This window comes from Arachis stenosperma, chromosome 4, assembly GCF_014773155.1.
Source record: "Arachis stenosperma cultivar V10309 chromosome 4, arast.V10309.gnm1.PFL2, whole genome shotgun sequence".
In the NCBI taxonomy this organism is placed as follows: Eukaryota; Viridiplantae; Streptophyta; class Magnoliopsida; order Fabales; family Fabaceae; genus Arachis; species Arachis stenosperma.
In genome coordinates this window covers 151,009,261-151,018,984 of record NC_080380.1, presented here as the reverse complement: position 1 = coordinate 151,018,984, position 9,724 = coordinate 151,009,261, and positions in this window count along the sequence as shown.

Sequence of the window (9,724 nt, the reverse complement as noted above, 5' to 3'; positions counted from 1 at the left end):
TGCACGAGATCCATAACGTGGCGAGGGAATACATTAACGACAAGGAAGTGAGTCAGGTGGTGGCGGCCAACAAACGGTAGCTAGCTAACCCCCTTCCCCGCTACCCCGGGCACGGAGATAAACCAAGAGAACCCGCCAAGGAAGGGGGACCAGGGAAACCTTACAAGCCGTTCTCCCGGGTGGGAAAGTTCACGAACTACACCCTCCTCATGGCTCCCATCATCGAGGTTTATCAACAAATCGCTGACAAGGGCATTCTATCAAATCCCTGGCAGTTGAAAGATAGAATAGGTGGGAACAAGAGCCTGTATTGCGATTAACACAAAGGGTTTGGCCATAAAACCCAGTATTGTTTTGACCTGAAAGATGCCTTGGAACAAGCCATCCGGGAAGGAAAGCTAACCGAGTTTTCCGGTTCATAAGGAAACCCAGAAGAAGGGAGCGAGAACGTTCCAAGGAGGATCGTGGCCGAGTCTTGAAACAGAAACAAGGACCTAGCGAGGACACTGACAACGCCCTCACCGTGGAAAACGTGGTAATCGGGAGAGATGCGCCCCATAAGTCAAGGTCCGCCTCCAAAAAAGATGCCAAAGTCCTAGCCGTGTCGTCGGGGACCCATGGCCCCCAGCCTAAGGAGCTTCCGAGGATATCGTTTGGACCTGAGGACCAGTGGAGTCACAACATCCAGGAAAATCCCCCTATGGTGATTATAACAAGGGTTGGAACAGGGTTGGTCAAGCGGATCCTTGTGGATACTGGGGGCGACTCCAACATCATGTTCAGGAACGTGTTCGACGCCCTAGGACTCCCGGTTTGTGTTGGTGAAGGAGAAGGAAAGAGGATGGTAATGGCGGAGTTTGTAGTCCTAAGAGACTCCACAGCTTAAAACGCCATCCTAGGGAGGAAGATGATCAATGAATTCACTGCTGTGATATGCACCAAGCTTCTTTTAATGAAATTTATCACCGACAACGGGTCCGTCAGATCCCTCAGGGGAGACCTGAAAACCGCGGTTGCATGTGACAACGCCAGCCTCTCCTTGAGAAAGAAATCGAAGGAAGCATCGGGGGTCTTTTTGGTCGACTTAGACGTCAGAGTAAATGATAAGCCGAGGCTGGAGCCAGAGGGAGATTTGGAGAAATTCCGGATCGGGGATACGGAGGACAAATTCACCTTTGTGAACAGGAACCTCCCTCATAACTTGAAAGAACCCCTCATAGAGGCCATCAGGGCAAACGGCGACTTATTCGTCTGGACCCCAGCCGACATGCTGGGAGTGGACCTCGATTTCATGTCTCACCGGATTGCTGTGAAGCCAGATGCCAAGCCCATTGCTTAGAGGCAAAGGAAGATGTCCCAAGAGAGAGCTAACGAGGTGGCCAAGCAGACGGACAGCCTGTTAAAAGTGGGGTTCATCAGAAAACTCGAATACTCGATGTAGTTGTCAAATGTAGTCCTTGTCAAAAAAGCAAATGGAAAATGAAGGATGTGTGTCGACTATTCGAACCTCAATAAGGCGTGTCCCAATGACTCTTTTCCCTCCCAAATATTGATGCCCTGGTGGATACGGCGGTGGGATATTGGTTCCTGAGCTTCATGGATGCGTACTCTGGATATAACAAGATACCAATGCACCGACCTGACGAGAAAAAACGGCGTTCATAATGCCAGGGGGCACTTATTACTACAGGATGATGCCGTTCGGACTGAAGAATGCAAGAGCGACTTACCAGAGGCTAATGAATAAAGTATTCAGCAACCACATCGGGAAGTCAGCTGAAGTCTACGTCAACGACATTTTGGTGAGAACCAGCCAACCAGAGGACTTATTCGGTGACTTGGAGACCATCTTCACATCTCTCCGTAAGCACAACATGAAACTCAATCCGCTCAAATGCGCCTTTCCCATGGAAGCTGGGAAGTTTCTCGGCTTCATGATAACCCAGAGGGAGGTTGAGGACAACCCTGACAAGTGCGAAGCCATTCTGCGAATGACAAGCCTAGGTTGTGTTAAAGACGTGCAGAGATTGGCCGGAAGGCTCACGACCCTATCCCGTTTCCTCAGCGCGTCGACAACCAAAGCTCTACCCTTCTTTAACCTCATGAGGAAAGGGATAGCCTTTGAATGGACTCCAACCTGCGAAAAAGCTTTCAACCATTTCAAGAGGATACTTTCAGCCCCCACTTGTCCTGGGTAAGCCTAAAAACAGTGAGATGTTGTTCCTGTACTTGGCAGTGACGGACGAGGCCTTGGCGACCGTCCTAGTCCAAGAAGATGACAAAACCCAACAGCCGGTTTATTTCATTAGCAAAGCGCTACAAGGAGTGGAGCTAAGGTACACCAAGCTGGAAAAGCTGGCTTATGCGCTCCTGACTTCGTCTCAAAGACTGAGGCAGTACTTTTAGGGGGACCAGATCACTGTAAGAACAGACCAAGCAATCCGCCAAGTTTTGCAGAAATCCAATCTAGCAGGGCGAATGATGACATGGGCAGTCGAGCTATCCCAGTATGATCTGCAGTACAAGCCTAGGCATACAATCAAGGCTCAAGCAATGGCATATTTCCTAGAAGAGATAATGGGGGACCCCCACGAGAACCTGGGCTCACGTTGGAAGCTCCATGTCGACAGAGCCTCCAACCAAGCGTTTGGGGGAGCAGGGATAATCCTTGAAAGTTCAGCGGGGGTGATATATGAACAGTCTATCAAGTTTGATTTTCCGGTCTCGAATAACCAGGCAGAGTACGAGGCCTTGATAGGAGGCCTACTCTTGGCGAAAGAAGTCGGGGCAACGCGAATTGAGGTAAACAATGATTCCCAAATTGTTACCTCCCAAATCAATGGGATCTACTATGCTAGAGATTCTTTGTTACAAAAATACTTGGAAAAGGTTAAAAAATTAAGTGGAGACTTTGAGGAGATTGTGGTGTAGCATGTCCCAAGAGAAAGGAATGCATAGGCCGACTTCCTATCAAAGCTGGCAAGTACAAAGCTGGGGTTAGGAAACCGATCTTTGAATCAAGGAGCCTGCGGTGACCCTATGTGTGTCCCAAGCGACGAGCATCATCTCATGGATTGATCCAATCCTTAGCTTCTTGGAGGACGGGAAACACCCCAAGGACGAGATGACGACAAAGATGATAAGAAGAGAAGCGGCCAAGTATGTGACAATACAAAGCCAGTTGTTCAAGCGAGGGCTGAACCAGCCCCTGCTAAAGTGCCTACATCCCAATCAGACGGACTACATCCTAAGCGAAGTCCTCGAAGGGTGTTGTGGCCACCACATTGGGGGGAAAGCCCTGGCCAGAAAGCTTGTTAGGGGAGGTTACTATTGGCCTTCCATGATGGCGGATGCTCAATAATTTGTGAGAAAGTGCAAGAAATGCCAGGAGAATGCTAACTTCCACAATTCACCAGCAATGGAGTTAAATTCTATGCTGGCGTTGCAGCCTTTTGCCTAGTGGGGAGTTGATCTATTAGGACAGTTCCTAGCGGGTCCCGGACAGGTCAAGTACCTAATTGTGGCAATTGATTACTACACCAAGTGGGTCGAGGCAGAACCGTTAGCCAGTATATCCTTAGCAAACTATCAGAAGTTCATGTGAAGACAAGTGGTCTCTAGATTTAGAATCCTAGAAGTCTTCATCTCGGACAACAGGATGCAATTCGCGGACAAGAAGTTTGGAGAATTCCTCTCAGGATTGGGAATCAAGCAGAAATTCTCTTCAGTCGAACATCCCCAGAGTAATGGCCAAGTAGAAGCTGCGAATATGGTCATCCTTCATGGCCTGAAGAAACGACTTGACCAGAAGAAAGGTTCATGGGCAAATGAGCTCGCCTCGGTTTTATGGTCATATAGGATGACGCCTCAGTCCTCTACCGGGAAAACCCCGTTCCAACTTACCTATGGAGTTGACGTGGTCATTTCGATTGAAATTGGAGAACCAAGCCCGAGAATGCTCCTGGGAGGCGTTAAAGAAGCAGTAGAAAAAAACCTAATTAATGAAATAAGAGAGATGGCTCATTTGACAGAAACGGCATTAAGACAAAAGGTAGCTTTCAGATGCAACGCCAAAGTGCTGAAAAGGATTTTTGAGCCAGGCGACCTGGTGTTGTGGAGGAACAGCATCAGATTACCGACCCCAAGAGAAGGCAAGTTGACAGCGAATTGGGAGGGCCCATACAGGGTAAGAGAAGTACTTGGCAAGGGAGCTTACAAGCTAGAACGCTTGAATGGGAATGAGGTACCCAGGACATGGAACGTGGTGAACTTAAAAAAGATTCTACTCTTGAAGGGTGACCCGGCGATTTAATGGGTTTATCCTCTTTCGTTCAATACTGCTCATTTCTCTATCATTTAGTTTGTGTTATTTCGTTTGCTACTTTGTTACCCCTTTTGCTACCCTATTTATTTCGATCCATTATAAATACCATGGACATTGCATTATGAGATTTTGTTTATTTTAAATGATATCTTTTTCTTTTCACGGCTAACCGGGACTGATCACCCCGGGAGCCCTAGTCAGTACAAAAGTTCCATAAGAAAATATATGGCCTACTGGCCAACCGATAAAGCTAGGAAAGTTGCAAGCTTTCAAATATTTTCTAAAGGTAACTAATCGGCCTACGAGTAATACAAAGCCTACCGGCTGGGTAAAGAATAGAAAGTAAACATCTTCCAAAGGTAACAAATCGGCATAAGTACAACATAAAATTTGTCGGCCCAATAAGTCCAAATATTATACGGTCAGAGCAACACATCGGCCCAACAAGTCAAAATACAAACAAAGTTACAAGGAAAGATGACAACGCTGCAACTACTGAGGGGCTCCCGCCTTTTTGGGGATGTCCACAATCTTGCCATCCTGAACTTTCTTGAAGGCCCCAACCAAAGAAATGTCAAGGTCGGGAGCCAAGACAGCGATTTGGGCCTTGATCCCTTCCTCGATGGCCTTGATGACCTTCTTCGCGTCCCTCACAATGTCCTTATTCCTCTTTTTCAGAGCAACGACCTCTTGCTAAGTGGACTAGGCTGACCTCTCGATCTCACCCTGCTTCTCCTCCAACTCCTTAAGCTTTTTCTCCAAATCTTTAACCTTGGCCTCTGCAGCAACGTCCTGACCCTAAGCCGCAAACTTGTTGATTTTGGAGGCGTCCTCCTCTGCTTTCTTATCTTTCTCGGCGGCCAGGTCTTCAGGGTTTCTTCTCGGGCCTTCAGGTCGGAGATATCTTTCTGAGCGGCGCGAAGCTTCCCTTTTAAGGCCTGACGCTGAGAGAGGATGTGTTCCACCTTCTGGGCGATGGCGGCAGCTCGGAGGAGGCTACGGTAGTTCCACTTTGCCTGTGCGACAAGGTCTTCCTCGAAGAAGAAGTCCTCAGTTCTCGGAAGGAGATGGGAGTCAATGAAGCCTCCAACATCAAAGCTCCTCTCAATCATGGTCAGGGTCTTCCCAGAATCTGTTTTTCGCATCTTGGGGTTGGGGACGATCATCAGTTCAGGGTCATCCTCAGGGATAGCCTCCTGCTCTAGGATCGGTTCCTCCACAGCGGTGTGCGGAGGGTCCTTATCCTGGATATTCCCTGAAGGCTGAGAGTTAGCCTGATCTTCGGCAGCGCCCCAACCACTACCTTCACCGACGACGTCAGCACCCAGGATCTCAAAGTGAGTCGCGAAAGAATTGTCGTCATCACTCCCACCGAGGAAGTGGGCCACCAGGTCCTCCATGGTAGTCTTTCTTTCAGCCATGGCAACTATAAAATAAACACAAGTGAGGAAGTAAGGGGTTGGGTTATTAGTAAGAGGAGAAATAGAAAACGAGGAAATGACCTACCCACGTGGGCCCAACCGACCTCCCGATCCCTCATCACCGAATGAGGATTCAAATTCTTAGAAACTGATGAGCGGATAATTTGTATGTTTTTTGGCATTGTTTTTAATATGTTTTTAGTATGATCTAGTTAGTTTTTAGTATATTTTTATTAGTTTTTAGTTAAAATTCACTTTTCTGGACTTCACTATGAGTTTGTGTGTTTTTCTGTGATTTCAGGTATTTTCTGGCTGAAATTGAGGGACCTGAGCAAAAATCTGATTCAGAGACTGAAAAGGACTGCAGATGCTGTTGTATTCTGACCTCCCTGCACTTGAAGTGGATTTTCTGGAGCTACAGAAGCCCAATTGGCGCGCTCTCAACGGCGTTGGAAAGTAGACATCCTGGGCTTTCCAGCAATATATAATAGTCCATACTTTGCCCAAGATTTGATGGTCCAAACCGGCGTTCAAAGTCACCTCAAGAAATTCCAGCGTTAAACGCCGGAACTGGCACCTAATTGGGAGTTAAACGCCCAAACTGGCACTAAAGCTGGCGTTTAACTCCAAGAAGAGTCTCTACACGAAAATGCTTCATTGCTCAGCCCAAGCACACACCAAGTGGGCCCGGAAGTGGATTTTTATGTCATTTACTCATCTTTGTACACCTTAGGCTACTAGTTATCTATAAGTAGGACCTTTTACTATTGTATCTAAGGACTTTGGTAGCTATCTTCATTTTATGCTATCTTAGATCATTGGGAGGCTGGCCATTCGGCCATGCCTAGACCTTATGCTTATGTATTTTCAACGGTGGAGTTTCTACACACCATAGATTAAGGTGTGGAGCTCTGCTGTACCTCGAGTATTAATGCAATTACTATTGTTCTTCCATTCAATTCCACTTGTTCTTTGTCCAAGATATCACTTGTTCTTCAACTTGATGAAGGTGATGATTGACGCCCATCACCATTCTCACTCATGAACAAGGTGACTGACAACCATTCTTGTTCTACAAGCATCTGAGGCTTAGTGAATATCTCTTGGATTCCTGATTGCACGATGCATGGTTGATCGCCTGACAACCGAGTGCTCGCCTGACAAACGAGCCAACCATTCCGTGAGATCAGAGTCTTCGTGGTATAGGCGAGAACTGATGGCAGCATTCATGAGAATCCGGAAGGTCTAACCTTGTCTGTGGTATTCTGAGTAGGATTCAATGACTGAATGACTGTGACGTGCTTCAAACTCCTGAGGGCGGGGCGTTAGTGACAGACGCCAAAAGAATCACTGGATTCTATTCCGGTCTGATTGAGAACCGACAGATGAATTCCGCTATGCTGTGACCAGAGCATATGCAATTGTTTTCAATGAGAGGATGGGAGGTAGCTGCTGACAACAGTGAAACCCTACACGAGCTTGCCATGGAAAGGAGTAAGAAGGATTGGATGAAGGCAGTAGGAAAGCAGAGAGACGGAAGGGAAGGCATCTTCATACGCTTATCTGAAGTTCCTACCAATGAATTACATAAGTATCACTATCTTTATCTTTTATGTTGTTTTCATTCATCATCATATACATTTGAGTTTGCCTGACTAAGATTTACAAGATGACCATAGCTTGCTTCAATGCTAACAATCTCCGTGGGATCGACCCTTACTCACGTAAGGTATTACTTGGACGACCCAGTGCACTTGCTGGTTAGTTGTGCGAAGTTGTGTAATGCCATGGAATTGAACTACCAAGTTCTTGGAGTTCATGACCGGAGATTATGAGAGTTGTGAAAAGTATTGTTCACAATTTCGCGCACCAGAAACAAAAATCGCTAACAGTATGTTGGCGATTCTGCGGTTCTCTTCACTCATTCCCTCATAAGTTTCCTTTATCAAGTAGTTCGAGCCGGCTCCGAAACTCCAGTAAGTCGGGATCCGCCTCTCTCCCTCCAGGGTGAGCCAGAAAGGATGATGACCCGGGGCAGGCCTCACTTTGAAGAAGGTACTCTTGAAGTGATGAAAAGAATTTTCAGAGAGACCGAATATCCTACGACCTTGAACGGCCCGGAAGGACATGTATCCTTTCTTTGTCTTTCCCTTGCGGGAAGGGTTTGTCATCAGGAAGAGGTAGAGGAAGACGTTCACGGAGGCCGGGATCTCCAGGTATTCGCACACTAGTTCAAAGCACCGAATGGCGGAGACCTAGAGTGGCGAACATAGGCTTGTACACCCACAGCCAGTCGACCACCCGAGGGGAAGCCATATTTTTATGACATACCCTCTCGCAATTGCTGGGGACATAGACTTGGTAGTGCGCTTCCTGAGGACCACCCCCGCACAAGGAACCCGTGTCCCGAAGAGTCTGAAGCTCCTCTCTAGTTACCCTAGACAATGTGTCCTTCATATCCGATGTGACCCAGGCATAAAAATTAATAACATTCGGTGCTGGTGGTCGTGCCATACCTACAGTGGGGCACCGCTCAAGTTAACCCAGGAGATTGCAAAGTCAGAAGATAAACAAAATGTATCTACGACAAAGTACATCACTAATCCATGGCACCTACGTTAGTATCTAAAGCCTGGAATGACTAAAGTAAGAAATAGACACCAAAATAGTACCCCCTAGCAACTATCTAATACGTATTGCACAGATTCAAGTAAATGTGAATTAAAACGAAAAGGGAAAATGGCATGCATTGATCTGCAGAACAACGAAAACGGAACAAGTGCAGAAAAGTAATATATAAAGTAAGAAATGCTTACCGGAAAAATATGCAACAAACAGAAGGAGGAAAGCGAACGGAAGAAGGTAGGCAGAAGTGTGGTAGAAACTCTGCAGCCAAGAACAACTCAGAGAATGAAGCAGTGAGTGGAGGCAGAAGTGAAAATGAATGAAAGAAGGGGAAAAGGAAGTTTTGAAAGAATTAGAATGGTAACCGTCAAAGAAGAAGCGCAAAAAGGCAGGGGTATAGTAGTCTTTTCACCCAATCTTCAAGTCAGCCATAATGAGCATTAAATGTTCAATGCGAAAAACGAGGTAACGATTGACGTTCCCCAAAGAACAGACGAAGGCCACTCGCGCGTAGGGGGCATGACCCTATCACGAGCAGCCGACCTGTCGAGAACCGCACAAAAAGGGGAGTTGAGAAGAATGCGCCAACCACGGCGCTCACACCCATAGCTGGCGCGTTGTGGGCACTATTCCGGCCCAGCCCAACAGACCAGAAACCTCGGGCCGGACGTCCGACCCATCCGACGGGAGGTGACCCACACGTCACCCCCTCTCCTTCGCGTCAGCCTGAACAACTAGAAAGGAAATTTTCAAAAAAGAGGGTCTGCCTGTGTGGGACCCACACCAATACAGAATATATAAGGGGAGGGCCCTACCCCTCCCCAGAGGTACGTCACAAAATCCTAACCCTACCTGCCGTCTCTTGTACAGACACTAACTTGTGCGTCGGAGTCCTTGTAGGTGGCCCCATCTCATCTTCAACCCGCTAGATCGGGGGAGTCTTCCACTGGAGCCCTTCAGCATCCACCTCCCAGTCGCCTATTCCTTCACTACATCGTGATCCGATCCGTTTGAGTACCCGAGCTACCGAACATAAAATAATATCCAAAAATTTATATTGTTGATATAAATAATATCTAAAGATATAAACGATAAATAAGTCTTTGAATAATTTAAAAACGCAACAAAAATAATTAATAAATATTATATTTTTATAAGTGGTAAAAAAATTTATATTTAGTATATGATTTATCTATTTAATCCAAACTTTTGTGGTGACATTTTGTAGAACCTATGCACAATTACTCAAGAGGGGGGGTGAATTGAGTATTGCAATAACAATGAATCTTTTTACGAAAGTTAAAGACAATATACAAAAGTGTTATTGTACTAGTATTTTTCCAAGAGCTTAACT